Source organism: Fukomys damarensis, unplaced genomic scaffold, assembly GCF_012274545.1.
Source record: "Fukomys damarensis isolate Sample0158 unplaced genomic scaffold, DMR_v1.0_HiC HiC_scaffold_29, whole genome shotgun sequence".
Lineage (NCBI taxonomy): Eukaryota > Metazoa > Chordata > Mammalia > Rodentia > Bathyergidae > Fukomys > Fukomys damarensis.
The window spans coordinates 16,658,652-16,675,736 of NW_022900941.1; positions in this window are offsets into that span (position 1 = coordinate 16,658,652).

Consider the following 17,085-nt stretch of genomic DNA (forward strand, 5'->3'; position numbering starts at 1 on the left):
ATAGTGCCAATGCTGCTGGTCTGCAAACCACATGTTGAGAAATAACTTTGGCTGGTTTCACTCCAAATGGGCCCTGAACATTTGACAAGATTCCAAGAAAATGCTTTTGGTTTTCACAACTAAAAGGTAGGACAGGGATGACCCTGGAATCTGAGTAGGGACCAGAGTGCTTTAAATATTCTACAGTGTATGTGACAGTTCCATCACTCCCCTCTTCCAAAGAATTAACCAGGCCAAAATATCAGGGGTACAGAGCTTCAAAAACCCTCTCTAAAGACTCTTCCTTTGCTGGATCCAGTTTATTCTCCCTCTCCACTCTTCTAATGGATCCTGGTGGCCTTATGTCTTCACTTGTTAAGTTTGTCTCATTGTCCCCACTTCTTCACGTCTACTGTTCTGCTCTGTTTTAGACATGGTCAACTCCCATATGGATTACTTACAGCAACAGCTTCCTAAATAAACTTCTGAGTCAGAAGGTCATCCCTCCCAAGTGGACATGAAACCTAAAGGCCATCAGCACCTTCTCACCCACCCAGTGCCTGGATGAAAGTGCCACAAACCTTGGGACACACAAGACACCTGTGAGCTCTCTCTTGCTGGCCTCACCAGCCTCATCTGCTGTAGTGCCTCCCACACCCATGCTTCTGCAACCCAAACTATTTATAATTGCCCAAGGCACCATCTGCTCCCCTGTCTCCAGACATATGGTGCCTTCCTTCAATCTAAGAAGCCCTAACCTGAGTCCCTGACTGATTAATTTGGTTTCAATCAGCTCGAGTGCAGCCTCTTCCCAGGAGCCTTCATGACTCTCCTCACTTGCTACATGAGCTGCTTCCACTTTGAAGCTCCCAGAACCCTGTTCTTGCGTCTGTGTTTATCTGTTCTAAAATTTACCATGCCCAATGGGAACGGAATACAGTGTTCAACTCAAAACTTCCAAACTGAAAATCTAGTTGTGACATTTAGTACCTGTGTGGCCTTGGACGATCTACTTAGCCACCTGTGACTGAGTTTCTGATCTGTAAAATAGAGTTGATGCAATGACTACCACATTAAGTTGTAAAGACAAAATGAGCTAATATACACATAAGCACTTAGAACCAGGCTTGGCAACTAATAAATAATTGTCATTATTATGTTTACATGTCTCTATCTAACTCAGTCATGTCTCACTCAACTGCAATGTAAAGACAGAAATATATAGTTTATATATAGCCCATAGCATGCATTTGATAATATAAATTAGATTTTGTACTCCCTAAAGACAGAAACCAAGACAGATTTACATATTTATTTTCTTTTCTCCCTCCCTCTCTTTCTTCCTTCTTTTCGTCCTACCTGAATCAATTTATTCATTCAACAAACATTTACTAAGCACCATATAAATTAATGTCCACATTCTTGGTTTTGAGGAGCATATAACAGTGCACAGAGCACTGAATTAAGAGTTGAAAAACTTGAGTTCTGAACAACTTCTTTTAGTATCTGAAACTCTCCTACAGTAGTGTGAAAGCTATCATGAGATACTGAATTTATGAAAAGCATTGATCATTCATCAAGTGTTAAGGATCTATTTTTCTAATCCACCCTTGTTTTTTTTTTTTTTTAATGATTCCAACCAAGAGCCACTAGTCCGATTTGTGAGTATGTGCATATTGTTCTTCACACAAGATTTGGAGAAAATATTAAGTGAGAAATAACTTTGCAAATACTGTGAAAAAAAGAACCATTGGGAACATCCTCATGTGCTGGAAAATGATTCTGTTGGCAATCAGCATTTTCCAGTCAAACAATGGTTATGCTCATTAGCTGTAATAAGTACTTGTCAGGGAAGGAGCAATGTATCATCAAACAAATTTGGAAAACACTATGTTAAGTAAATAAAACTCAACAAGTTTCTTTGTGGTCAGACTGTTCAGCCCTTAGAAAGCTAATGTGCAACATGAATCTCTAAGAGTAGGAAGTTGGAGACATGTAGTGCTATTTCCCCAGTTATCAAGTGTAGATATCCTTTACCATCAAGTATCTTGGGAAATAGTGTGCTGTGGTAGACACTTTATTTATTTAATTTTTTCTGGTACTGGGGATCGAATTCGGGTCCTTGTGCTTGCCAAGCAGGTGGCAGAACCGAGCTAAATCCCTGGCCCCGTGGTACACACTGTAGATGTGCACAGTGGAAACTAGTACACTCATTTTTTTCGTTAATGAACACCAGAAATGAGGTCCAGAGAAATTAAGTAACTCACCCCAATGGCACAGTCAGTTTAGGTCTGACTCCTGGTCCCAAGATCTTTTCAAAGCAACCACATGAATGCCATCTTCTTTCAAACTCTCAGAAAACAGATGTTTGAGTCTTCTGATTTAGTTGCCAAGTGTTTTCAACTTCAAAGTCCAAGAACATAAGAAAAGCCAAAGCAAAGTTTGTGAAGAAAGTAGCAGTAGAATAGATTTAAAACCATTTTCATTGAGAAATTATTTCTTCTTTTTTTTTCCAGTACCAGGAATCGAACTCAGGACCTTGCACTTGCAAGGCAGGTACAGCGCCACTGAGCTAAACCCCCAACCCTTCATTGAGAAATTTAATGGCTTTCTGCCTTCTCTGAAGTTCTAAACCCAACCTCTCCCTCACATACTCTTTCTGCAAACCCTAGCATGTAAGAACTCAACTGATTTGTCCTATAATTTGTCCTATCAACAGAAGGTTATCTCTCTTCCTCATATTCCTGTAACACTTACACTGTATTTAATGACAGTTCTCACAAGCCCCCTTAGACATATAGTCATTCCAATCTTGAATAATAAAATTATAAAGAAAAAGATCTGTTTTTAATTCCATACTGTAAGTTTATATCAAAACTTGATGCCAGGGAAAGACCAACTCCAACCACATAAACCTTACTATAAATTAACACACATCATTTCTCAAGTCACGTTAGCTTTAGCAGATTAGGTTTATACTGCACTAACAGCCCCCAAACATCAATAAATAAAACTTTCTCATATGTGTTTCATATCTGCTCCACATTGCCACACAGGACCCAGACTCATGGGGGTTTGATAGCCTCCTCACTTGATGCAGCTACGGAAAACAATGCTGGATATCTCCTACAGGTGATCTCATGCCTTGGTTCACCAGTGGCATGGCTACCTCTGCTTCTGCCCCATTGTTTAGAACTAGATATATGGTCCTTGCCAAGTAAGGGGGTGGAAGAGTCTACATCACTGGTAACCAAAAGGAAACAGAATAAGATGTGGGTAAGCCCTAGAGTTCTCTACCACAACACCACTTAAATATCTTAATTAAATAACTAAGCGACCCCACAGGACTGAAGATTAAACCCAAAACTTTTACACTGAGCTGTATCCCTGGCCCTTTTTATTTTTAAGACAGGGTCTCAAAGGTATTGAACCCTTAATAGATGCTTTAAATTTTTGTGAGTGGATTAAAAATTAGAGTTATTTTTAAAAGCAGGAAGTGCTGAATGAATTTTGGAATTCTAAACCAATTTTGTCTTTACTCTCTGACCTTGAATAAATTTGATCATTATTCTACAGTCTTAGTTTTTCTCATCTGTAAAAATAAGAAATCAGAAGATATAATTTCTAAGGTTCCCTCCAACTGAATTATTCTAATATTCTATGGTGGAGTAGGAGCATATGCCCCAAGAAATACCCACTCTTTCTCTGTAAAAGAGACCCTGTTAACAAAGCCCTACCATACTTGGCAGAATTATGCTTTTAACCAACTAGGCTCCCTCCCCCCAAATAAATGGAGAAGCCACAGAGGAGAAAACAGTAGAAAGAATACATCCAGGAATAGCCTTTCATTTCAAGCCAGAGCCAAGCAGTAACCTTAAACAGACAGGAGATGTCTACTTTGCTTTTGGGAGATGCCAAGGCTGTCTCTTCAATCAAAGAAGATGTTAAGAGAAGCACAAAATAAATTTTTTTTAATATTCTCTGAATGCTCTTAGACCTGGGCCTGGATCCAGGAAACACTGGTATTGTAACTCAGATGCCAGGACACTTGGCAGTGTTGTATTCTTGTCTGGCCTGGTACAGCTCTTTATTTATTAAAGCCTCCAGCTCTTTAGGCCAGAGTTCAATGTATTAATTTATTCAGTTTGCTCCCCTAGACAGAAGACCAATTTGAATACCCCCAGCTTCAGGGCAACCCAGTTTGCAGCCAAGATATTAACTCTGAAGCTTTTTGTCTATTCTCTTCCTATGCCTTCAAAGGTATTTGGGCCCATGCTTGCAAAAGGTCAAGACCCAATGCCTAATTCCTCCCTCTCCAATGTTCCTCTCTTCCTTTATTGTCCCAACATGAGTTGTACTCCCTATATAATTCAGCCAGACCATATTTCCTGAGAGATAGTTATATACAAGCTATGTGTTCTCAGGAATTAAATAGGACCTTAGTCCCTATCTAGAAGGACTATGGAAGTCCTTGGGAAACAGACATAAATGTGAGAGAAATTCAAACATGGCTGAGCCAAGAAGGACACACACACATATCCTAGCAGGCTAGAGGATACTCAGAAGTTTGAGCATGCTCACTCTCCTGCGTTGAGACTGGCTTAGAGCCGGCTGAAGGATTTCCCATTCCTCCTATCCACTGCCTCCATCGCTTGCCCAAAAGATCAACCAATCACGTTATGCCCCATATGCACTGTCCCGCCCCCTGCTCCTTGACTATATAAGCAATTTCTCTGCCTATTAAAAATAGAAGCTTCCAGAGGAACCTCCCCAGAGTCTGCTTTGTGATTCCAGGCCTCACCCTCCTGATCTGAGCTTCAGAACCAGAGTACAAACAGACAAACAGCAGCAAGTGGTGCCCGAACTGGAGCTCGCATATATCGGGTAAATATTTTAGGGTTGGGTGAGTGATCCCCACAGGTGTACCTGATGGGTAATCTTTTCAGTCATGATAAGCCAGCTCAGGCTACGTTACTGAAAGCCTTCTTAAAAACGCAGGATATGATGGTCTCCCACGAAAGGCTCTCTCTTAGAATTATGGGAATCAGTCCTTCAGACCTCCCCATGGATGGAGTCAGCCGAGGCAGAGGACCCAGAGGTCTGGGAGCTTGCCGGGAGTAATGAGCAGAGAGCCGAAAAGCACAGTGAGGTTCGCCTCCCCCTGGACTTCTTTCCCATAACCTCAGCAATAATTCTGTGTTTGGACCCCATGTGATCAAAGCCTCAGAAGCATGGGTCCCGCAGGCCCTCTCTAATGACAAACAAAGACTCACTTCAGGGACAAAGCAAAGATGGCAGCTCCTTCTCCCTGGGGCAAAATGGAGGTTGTTGTTGCCCACTTCTGCTTTCTTCCTTGGAGGCGTCCCCCGCGTCTCTGGGAAGATGAAGATTCTTCCGCCCCGCGTCATCGGAAAGTACGTCATCCCAAGGAGGCCACCGCTTCCGGTCCATCATGGCGGCCCCCACCGTGCACGCTGCCATCTTACCGATCTCACGATCCTCCGCTCCTCGTCAGATAGCGAGGATCCCCTATCGTCCAGTGATGATGGTCCTCATTTGAATGATGCCTTCTTCCAAAACATGTTTTAAAAATATTTTAAAAGGACCCCACCTCTCTGGGCCTATCCCATCACGGTGGCTGGCCCTGGGGTGGCACCCTGGATCCCCCTTTGGTCACGCAAGCATGAGCCCTTGACCCTAAGCCCCTATTTTTGTTACAGTGGATTGGAACTCTACTCTTCCCCATGTGTTTGGCAGTGATTCCAACTTTCACCCTTCCTTGATTGAGGGTAATTTTTCTCTTCTAGATTCATCGGAGGTAAACGGCCCATAGGCTTCAGTCCACTGTTCCTCACTTTAGGTGCCAATGCTTCCTTCAATGCTAACACTTCCTTCTCTCCTGCTAGCACCTCTGCTTCCTTCTTCCCCGACGGTACTGTTTTACCATTCACAGCCTGTCTTCCATTGCCGTTTTTCTTCATTGTAACCAATTCCTCTCTCAAGCTCAGTGATATTGTCCATGTCTCCTCCTGCATCTATCCGGCCATGTTCGCTAATAAAACCTGGTGCCTCTATTTTGGCCACACACCCCCCAATAATTAGGCTACCCATAAATCTTATGGGTGAATGTTGAGAATCTGACCCCCTCTTCGCCGTAATGCTTCACCCACGACGTCAGCGAGATCTGGTGTAGCTGCCATCACCGCCAGTCATCTCCCTAACAGCCACTTTAACTGCTGCAGCCACCGCCTCTGTTACCCTGTATAACCAAATTACTACTGCTGCCGCCATTGACCGACTCACCCATAATACACCCCTTGCTCTAGGACAAAGTGCAGCCCGATTTCAAGATGTATGAACTACTGTTCTTAACCTGCAAACTCAATTGGACCTGGTTTGGGAAGAACTACAAATATTAGAAACTAAAGTTCTAAACAGGTGCCAGAAAGTTATACTGGTGTGTGTGTCACCCCATATGTCTGTAAAAATTGTAATGATTAAAAAAATCTTTCAAATTATATATGGCATACCTGGGACCCCAACTATAGACAAAAATTATCACAACTAACAAAAACTCTTATACAAATCAACAATACTCAAGCTCTACATATCATCACCTTTGACAATATCTGGGATGCCATCTGGCAAGGAGTAATTACTAGATGGTCTCAATTAGGTAATTGAGTTAAAGCTGTCATTCTATCCTTCCCTTATGTGCTTGCTATATGTGGATTGATATTACTTTCTTTCATCCTCAAGATAAGCCAAAGGGCTTCGCTTCACTACAAACAAACCCATACTAATGTAGTGTTTTTGGCTGAGGTGATGGAGTCAAAAGAAAAAGGGAAATGTGAAAGAAATTCAAGCATGGCTGAGCCAAGTGTGCCACAGGCACATCTCCTAGCAGGCTAGTGGATACTCAGAAGTTTGAGCATGCTCTCTCTCCTGCATGGAGACTGGTTTAAAGCCGGTTAAAGGACTTCCCAATCCTCCTATCCGCTGCCTCAATCGCTTGCCCAAAAAGATCAACCAATCATGTTATGTCCTGTATGCAGTGTCCCTCACCTTGCTCTTTGTTTATGTAAGCAATTGCTCTGCCTATTAAAAATAGAAACTTCCGGAGCCAGAGAGCTAGCTCAGTGGTTCTGCCCCCTGCCTCACAAGTACAAGGACCTGAGTTCAATCCCCGGTACCAAAAAAAAAAAAAAATAGAAGCTTCTGGAAACCTCCCCAGAGTCTGCTTGGTGATTCCGTGCCTCACCCTCCTGATTCAGAATCAGAGTACAAACAGACAAACAACAACACATACAGACCAACCACTCTAGGAAAATAGCATGTTCAGAACTTAAGGTATGTACACACAGGGTGTGGAGCTGGTGGTGGCTTTGCTACTTAAGAATCTGTCTGGGAGTTTTCTGGAAAGGGCCCCTGACTTCTGCCTAAAAGATGGGTAACAGTACAAAATACGTAGGCACTGGACACTGGAGGACTCTGGCCCAAACTCAATGGGTTAAAACAACACTGTGTTTGGAAAACTTCAAATACTTCCAGTTGTTTTAAGTATGGAGTAAGAAGAGGTATTGAGGAGAGAAAAAAAAAAAAAAGAATGAAGATGTCTAGATTACAGTTGATCTTGTTCTCTAAAAATAATTTAAGCTATTAGTCCTTCTTAAGGGTATTTGAAGAAAGGATTTCTGAAAACCAAAATGTCTCTTGAGTTCCCAGAATGAATTTAGTAGTATCTTTAGGTCTCAACAGAAAACAATGCATTCACATTAGGATAATTCAAGGATATATTTATTTACAAAGGTACTGTTAATAGAGGCATGCAGGAAAGCCACAGGGAAAGTGCAGAGGTCAGGGGCTGAGGATGAGGAGATGTATTATCATCAGGCTGGCAGAATGAGGGGAGGAAGGAGCTTGGAGAAACACGAAGAAGAAAATTGTATAGGATTGTAGGCAGAGAGCATTCAAGAAAATAAAGTCCTTGACTGTCTTCCCTCTCTCCAATCTTCTTCCGTATCTCCCCACAGGCCCAATTTAACACCAGAGACCCTTGCCATTGTACATAAAGATAAATAGGTCTGGAGGGTCTGGGTCTGGTATTATAGCTTGTTTTTAAATGTCCCTGTAAAACATGCATTCATAAGTGGGGCTTTTTAGAGGTGGCTGGATCTAGAGTGTGTGATGCTGGGATCAAGGGTATATGATTACTAAATTAGTCCACTGATTGGTTTGGCATATTTCTGGGAGTGGATAATGGGAAAGCCCTCCCTGAGTGCAAATGCTACTTGACATAAGGGTGGTAGCCTGATTAAATTATAAGGGATGGAAAAAAAGGCTGCTGGGGATGCTGCTGCTTGCTGCTTCAGTGCTTTTCTGCCTTTTGCCTGCTATGAACTGTTTCTGCTCTGAAGTGCTCCTCTGCTATGCCCCCTGCCTTGAAACCAGCCAACTGGCTGGATTGAAACCTCTACAAACTGAGCTACAATAGAAAACTTTTCCTCCTTTAACTTATATTTTGATTATTTCTTTTTGTTTTTTGTTTTTTGTTTTTTTTTTGTTTTGCACCAGGGATAAAAGTTGAGACCTTGCACTTGTGAGGTAGGCAGTGGAACAACTGAGCTAAATCCCTGGCCCTAGTGTAGGATATTTTGAATCAGCAACAAGAAAAGTAATTAAAACACCTGAAAATTTGGTGCTGAGTTGGTTGGTATTGTTGCTGGCCAGAAGGTGTTTTTCTTCTTCATATGCACATTCTTTAGCATTCTCCCTTTTCTCATGGTCTTTCTCTTCACATTGTGGGCAAAACCTACTTTATTCTTCTTGGCAACTGGAATCTATTCTATGGGGTGAAAGACAAAATGGATCCAGACTCCTGAAGTGATGATTTTTTTCAGGCTATTGCAACAGAGAATACATTCTGTAGTGAATAATGCTCAATAACAGGCGGGGGCTGTAGAATTGTATAGAGGGAGCTAAACAAGGGAATCCTGTGAATGAACAAACTCATATCTATGTTGTATGGAGAAAGGTGATTCTTGGTGGTTAGTCATTTCCTGTAGTACAAAGAGTGATGAAATTTCTTAACTCACTGTTTTCCAGAGCATAAGGCTCAGGTAAAGTTCAACAATACTAATTCTCCCTTTTGTTCAAGACAGGTGAATATTATTCATCCCTGAACAACCAATCACAAACTTTCTGAGAGGAAATAGGTCTAAGAAATAGCCTCTCAATGTCTTTTTGGTGGTGTTCCTGCAAAATCATTTGAACCATCCACTGAGAGATGGGCAAAGATCAGTCTCTTTTCAAAAAAGTATCAGACATCCTACATCAAAAAAGAGATATGAATATATATTGCATTAAACATCCAGTGTTGAATCTTGAAGGTAAGCCCAACCTAATGATTTTAAGAAGTCAGTAGTAGGAGAACCATACTGCACATTGAGTTTCTTGGAGTTAGGATACAGATACTTTGGTCATGTTTTCCATAGTCTTGTTTGCCTCACATATGAGGGTATGAATAGCCTGATCTTTTCTCTGGCCTTCTTTCCTTAGAGGCTCAAAAAGGGAAAAAATCTAGCCCAGGCAGTCTGTGGGTGAGATAAATTATTTGAGGTTTACATCAAGTCATTGGACTTTACCTCTCAGGGCTTCTTCATATTCTAGAGAAAAAGGGGCTAGAGCAATCTGTGTGGTCCGGCTTTAGTTTCTCATGACAGCAGATTAGGAAGGAGAAAGAAGAGTGGAAAAAAGTAAGAGTGAAAAAATTAGCAAGGAGTGCTGCAGCCAAATATGGAAGCCAACTGCAAGGACTGAAAATTTTGTATTATACACTTAGTAGGTGTTTGAAACAGCTTTTGAATAGGTTGACTTGAGTGAAGTAATAGGGCCCAGTCCACTTTGCAGGATGAGACTACCAAGTGATTTCTCTTGCAGATGGGGACAAAGTCAACTAAACCTCTGATAGAGTTTGCCTAGCCATCAATTATGTGCAATTCACACAAAAGTGCAAAATAACAAATAACAAAGGCAGTGAACAGGGCCAGAATCTAGCAACAGGAAAGCATGTGCTCTGGACAATGCATAGATTTTTGTTGATTCAAAATTTTTTCTCTACAGTCACCTTTCTCTGGGTGAAAAGGAAAGATTTTTTAAATTAGTTTTTCAAGACAGGATCTTGCTATGTAGTTTGGGCTGTCCTTGAACTATGTATCCCAGGCTTTATGCTTGTGGTGAACCTCTTGCCTCAGCCTCTTGAGTGCTGGGATTACAGGTAATGTGCCACCACACCCCACAAAAGATTATTCTTAAATACAAATAAGGACAGGATTATTAGGTTTGGTCTGATTATTTACATAGATAAAATAATTGTAATTTATATGAGATTTGTAAATTCGCTTTCATAGGAAATTTTCACAAGAATCTCAAACTGGACTTTTAAAAACCTCTCGAGGAGAAGAAACCAAGCCAAGAAGTCATCAGCTGATTTCACCTGCAGTTCCTACAGACTTGAGAGAATTTCACCTTTGAGATTCTCACATATTCTAAGCTCCTTAAACCTTCCAGCAAGTTTTTTGTTTTTGTTTTTTTTTCACTATAGTACTAGGAACCATACAAGCCAGAGAGGGACAGTTTTCCCAAGAAGGCTTTGTCGGTTCTGGCTCCAAAAATCAACCTTTGTTTTTTCAAAGTATTTGGTCACATCTCATTAAGTAAATATCATTCTCAAACATGACATTTCAGCCAAGGCCACAATTGCGTAAACAATGTTTCCAATTATGCATTGCCAACAAGGAAGACAGATCATTATTGAACCTACTAAAACAATTGTATTACCATGAAGGGAATATGCTGTACTGAATAGTTCCTGGATTTTGAAGAGTTCAGGCAGTGGCAAAAAGATAAATGTTTCTGATGTAAAAAACAATCTGCAAATTGTTATGAGTTATAAACAGCTTTAGAAAAAAAGACAGCTTAAGGTGTGTTCCTTGAATACAGAGGATTAAAATAGAGAATTAAAGTACCAATAATACCCCCAAAGTTACATCCCCATAAGTTTATTCACTTTATCATTAAGGTTTTTATGCCTTTCTGTCTAGGGCTAGCAACTTCATGAACCCATCAGTTTTTTCCCCTTGGAGCTAAAGAGGCCACTCATTTCAGGCCTCTTCTCCCCATTTAAATTTTTATTAGTATGTTACAGTACATAAAGTCCCCAAAATCCTAACTCAATCCAGTGACATTGTTGTACCCAGATCATGATATTCCCAAAGACCACCAAGGAGTCGAGTCCGATGTAATTACATGAGGAGTTTATTGCAGGCACGAGCCCGGCAAACTTGAGCCTGGACCTCCAGTGGCACCATCACAGCGGCTTCCAACTGAAGGCCCCAACCCATTTTCAAGACATGCTTATATAGGGCTGAGGATTGATACTATTTTTAACTTTCCATTACTAAGGGTTATTATTGGGACACTTAGGGGAAATACCTCATACTCATGAGGGGAATTATCTCATAGTGAGGAGCTTAACGGGGTGCACTATATTTTTATTTTTAAAGAACACTCTATATGCTTATACAATTAGGCAAACTCTCTATACTCAGCAAAACATAATATCTCTAACTAAGCAACTATTGGGAAGGAGATAAGTTCACCCCGGGGTCAGAAAAAGAGGAACAGAAAAACAGGGAGGAGGTTGTTATAGCCCTTTGCCCAGAAAACTTGGTCTTTATATTCTGAGCAAAGGTCAAAGAAGGAGACCACCTCTATCAGAAAACTTGGTTCTTACATCACTTAAAAAGGTAAAATATCAAAAGTTGTCAGAAAAACTGAATAGTGATCAGGTTAGGATTATGGATTACTGAGAACAATACTTGATCACCAGTTTTACAGAAGTGACAATGACAGATTTTAAAGGTAAATAGAGGAGGTAGCGTAGGTAATGAAGCATTATTTCAGAAGTGAGGAGGCTTTAATCATAGACATGAAAAATCCCATAAAGAAAAAAAAATTTTGTTTTTTTGAGACAGGTTCTTGCTATGCAGCCCAGGCTGGCTTCTAACTCACAATCCTCTTACCTCAGATATGGAATTATGGGCATGCGCCACCACACCTGGCTCAGAAATTTAAAAAAAATTTTTTTTGTTCAATTGTTTTTATATAGGCAAATCACCAAAAAGATAAGAATAATTTTTCATCATCTCTTATCAAGAATAAACCAGTAATGGGCTGGGGACTTAGCTCAGTGGTGTTGCTACCTTCCTCGAAAGCACAAGATCCTGAGTTTGAGGCTAGGTACCAAAAAGAAAAAAGAAAAAGAAAAGAAAAGAAACCAGTAACTTAATAACATTTTGTGACTTGAGCAAAAATCAGAATCTAGATTTGCATCAGAATAATACTTGCTATACGCTGTTTTAACTATCATTAATAAACTATAAACCTCAACTAGCTTTACCATTGTGATAGTTAACTGATCCTGTTGACTTGATTAAAAAACGCCCAACTAAACCCAGCATAGTACTGGGTGTGGATGAAAGGATTTGCTGAAGACAGAAGACCCATCCTGGGTGTGAGTGGCACCAGCCAATAAGCTTGTAGCCTGAGTGAAATCAAAGGAAAATGAAGAAAGTCTTGCTTGTGCCTCTTCAGAAGAGCTCCAGTCTTCACTGTGGATGTTGTCTCTTGGCCTCCAGCACAGGGAGGCTTCTGCCTCCTGATACGGACTCAGGAACACTACAGTGAGCTCCAGGCCTTCAACCTTGGGCTTGATCCTTTAGACCTCCTGTGTGCACACGAGCCCTTTTGCACTCTTTCATACCTGACTCTGTGGGTGGCTATTGTAAGCTTACTTTGAATATCTTTATATATCCTGTATTAAATCTGTTTTCTTGTGAGCACTGACTGATACAACCATGGCATAAAAAATTCTATTTTTGCAGACTTTCTACAATTTTCAGTATCTGTCCAAGTTTGATCCTACACTCTCTTTTTTCTCATTATGGAACAACCAGTCATTTTCCTTTAAAAGTATTCCTTTTCTTTTATTAGTTAAGCTTTTCAAAGTTGAAAAAATTAGCACATTTATTAACAGACCCAAAAGTGTATCACACAGGTAACCTTTGGGAATATTCAATTTGTATAGGTATTTATCTCTAGACCAATCTGAAGAGACTTTATTTAAGAGATTTTATAATCTGGGTTGGGGGCGTAAGAGCCCTTCCCTAGCATACACTACCCTGGATTTCATCTCCAGCTCAATAAGAGGGAGGTGGGTTTTATAATCTAAGTTGGTAATATCATCTGGGGCTAGAAATGTATCGTATATCGTACATAGAAAGATTTCAGCTTTAACTAAATTTCAGCCATGGATCAATCATAAACGCAGAAATACAGAACTTACTGTTTCATATCAGAGTTACTCTTTTCCAATTGATCATGAATTCTTACTTGATCTGAGGTCAAAATAGACAAAAAATACAGATTTTTAAAAATAACAGTTTCAATTGTCATCTCTTACCCAGCAGAGACCTCTATACAGACCCTCACCCACTTAGAGAGATCACAAGTGATAGTTATGGGCTTGTTTTCTAGAATACAAAATGGTGAAAGACCTTGGAAAACAGAAGGTACAGGGATTTCAGAAAACAGAAGAGTAGGATGATTTTTTACCTGTTGCTGTTCTCCGGGAGTACAGGATTCAGGTAAAAGCCAATATTTTTTAGTTTATTAAGCAGCTTAGTGGAAGCTATGATATTATTTTAATGCCTTTTGATTTCAGCATCATACTATAGTGATTATTATAATCCTTTTTAAGATTCATCATAAGAAAAAAAACTTTTGCTATTATAAATCACACACTAAAGTTTAAAGGTGATTTATCTTTCAAATATTCCTTTAAACAGTCAGTGGCCTTCCTGCCATTTGGGGGTTGTTTATGTAAAAGGTGCTGCGCCTTCAGGGCACTGGAAGTTATTTAGCATGGGGAGAAGGTGGGGCAAGGTGAGATTGGAGAAAGAGCCTAAAACAGATGAGGAGGGCTCTCTGGGCTTCTCTTGGGAGTTAAACCAATCTACAAAGAACAGCAGTTTTGGAGCTCAGCACAATTCATTCGTGCTAGAAGAATGAGCCATGGGGCCAAACGCTCTTCATTTGGGTCCAGATTTTGCCACTTACTGACTTTGTGATATTGAACAAGTTTTGCTTAATCTCACTTTCTTCTGTTATTAAATGATGTTACTAGCGCAAACTTAGAGGAGTTTGTTCTTTACTTCAGGTAATATGCCCAGAATTAAGCCTGGCATGTGGAATTAGCTGGTGCTACTTTGAGCATGTAAACAGTTGCTGTTACTTATTGATCCTTGCTTTGCCAAATGTTGCTTCTGGGAGCACCACAGCAGTGAGCTTCCAGTAGTCCCACAGAGGAGCAGCTCAGGGACACTACTACTCTGGCTGCAAGTTGTAGGGTGGGCAAGGGCTCAATCCGATATTGCATCTGCATGACTCCTTAGGCAGGAGTGACTAAAGCCAAGTGATCAAATCAAATCATGAGGTTCTGTTGGTAAAAGTGTGGTTAAAGTCTTGCAAATGCCTCCTGTGTTGGGTGGGGAACAAAACATTGGACTTGACTAAGGATTATGGAAGTGCATATGGCTCCATTAAGTTTCTTTTTATATCATTGTCACTGTTCAAACTTATACTTCAGTAAAAGTGGGGAACTTGAGTGAAATGGGCAGGGAAAGGCACCAAAGGCCTTAATATGTCTCACGCTTAGAAAGTAGAGGAAGTCGCAAAGCCAAGACAAAGATTAAGTATATTTGTCAAAATATATGCTGAGTTTCATCAAAATATGGGAAGTTCAAAGAGCAGTATCTCAGGCTCTTGATAAGAATGGATACACAGGGCCAGGGGTTTGGCTTAGTGGTTCCGCTGCCTGCCTTGCAAGCACAAGGGCCCAAGTTCAATCCCTGGTACCAAAACAAAAAAAAAGAATGGATATACAGATGGAGATTTTAAGAATCTGTGGCTGGGAGATTGTTCCAACATTCATTAGCAATACTAACTTGATTTGCTTCTAGTGCCCAAGAGCTGGTGAACTTTCTAGAGTATATAGCTTCTCTATTTGCTATACAAGTGTCTGCTGGCTGCAGATAAGGGCCACCAGCATGGCTCGAAGCCAATTCTTGCTTCCTGTCTCAATCTAGAATGACACTGCTGGGGAAAGGAGCATGGTCTGAGAACAGGGCAACAAAAACAACTGTCATCTTTTAAAATCACACAAGCAGCTTTCATGTATCATCAAAGTTGTCCTGCAGGAGCTTCAGCATTTAGTGACAGCTAAAGAAAATATGAAACTTCCTCAGCTGCCTGAAGGACAGTGTTACAGAAATTAAAAACAAAAACAAAAAACCCACAGGCCTTTCCCTCCATCACTCACCCCCAATTCAATTTAAGCATTCTTTATTTTCCACAGTAGTAAATTTTCTATCTACATCTTGTAGGCTTCAAATTACTGGAAAAGAAGCTCCCTTTTAAAGGCAGTTTATCTGAAGATACTGAAAATGGTACTAATTTTTGTCCATTTGAAATATGTAAGTTGTGCTATAACTAAAAATAGTCATCCAAGCAAAATACCCATTCTTTTCCCACAAATGACATAAATTTCAATTAATAAGGTTGAAATGAAATGTTATAATGAACTATTACCCTCTCTGCCCCCAAGCTAAAGAGCGAGGACAAATAGGACACAGAAACCTGAATACTCATGGCAGAAACATCCACAGAAAAAATACCTCTGTTTCCAAATTAAAATGGAGAGGGTCATTATTTACTTCGGTACTGGGTAAAGCCTTGCTCCCAGGGCCAGGAAGTTTTTATACAAACAGATCATTAGTACTGCGAGGAGTTGAGGTTTACTCAAACAACAAGAGCCACAGCTCTCAGAGCTTCTGACCATGATCCACTGTACAAAATACACTTTGTATTATGGTCCCATGCATACAGCCATAACTGGAGCACAATTTTTATGGTATAAATGCTCCCACCATGGCTCATCACTTGTCATAAACCTGATGTCACAGAACCACTGAATATGAGTGGGGTCTTGCTGTTAGCTCTCAGTGTACAAGGGCTGCACACACATCAACACAGCAGTTAAGGAACTGCTGAACTAGCATTGCAATGAACATACTTTGGGAATTCCTTTCTAAACTGTGCAGTTCGCAAGTCTACCTGATGTTTTTCTTTGCAGAATTTTAAAGTCTTTGGGAACCCTGTTTAGGCAAACACTCTCTGTCATAATTTAATCATCTGCCATTGATGTTCCAAGGAAGGTGGTCCCTCTACTTTGAAATCACAGCCTTTCGTTATTTTTTTCTGTAGTTGAAAACAAATTTTTGCTTTAGCACAGATGATACTTTCTTTGCAAAGCATTAAAAATTATGTCTGATACACTATGAAAATGAATGTGTGTGTGTTTAAATTGACATCACTCTAGGTGTTCTGAAAATTGAATGGACATTGGTAGTTTTCCATTAGGCCTTAAATTATTGTGTAAATAAGATAATTTTATTGCAGCAAAGCAAACTGCCCTAAAAGTCAGTAACATCTGACAACACAGATGTATTTTTCCCACAGTTGAGGATTAGTTGCAAGGTCAACCTGCTCTTCACTGGGCTTACTTTTCCTTTTGTGTAGTGACTGGGGCTCCATTCTGGGCTGGACTGGATCTGAATGCCCTCATCTGCCTCGTGCGACAACTGGGCTAGACTGATGAAATCACTCTATTTGGTGGTAACACAAGAGAACAGAAGGAAATTTGAAACAAACAAAACCCTTTAAGGGCATCACTTTTGCCGCTCTTTATTAGGCCAAGCAAAAAACAGAGATAAAAACAGAGACCAAGGATGGGGCAGAAACCACACTCACAGGGAAGTGCTGCAAAATCCCATGAGAGAGGGCATGATTTCCCGGAAAAGTAAAGTTGTAGCCTGTACTACGCTGAATAACGTATGCCAAAGATAGCTACATTGTACTCACTGTACCCTGTGGATATTGCCTTGTACGGCAGACGGGATTTGGTAGATGTGATTGAGAATCTTGACA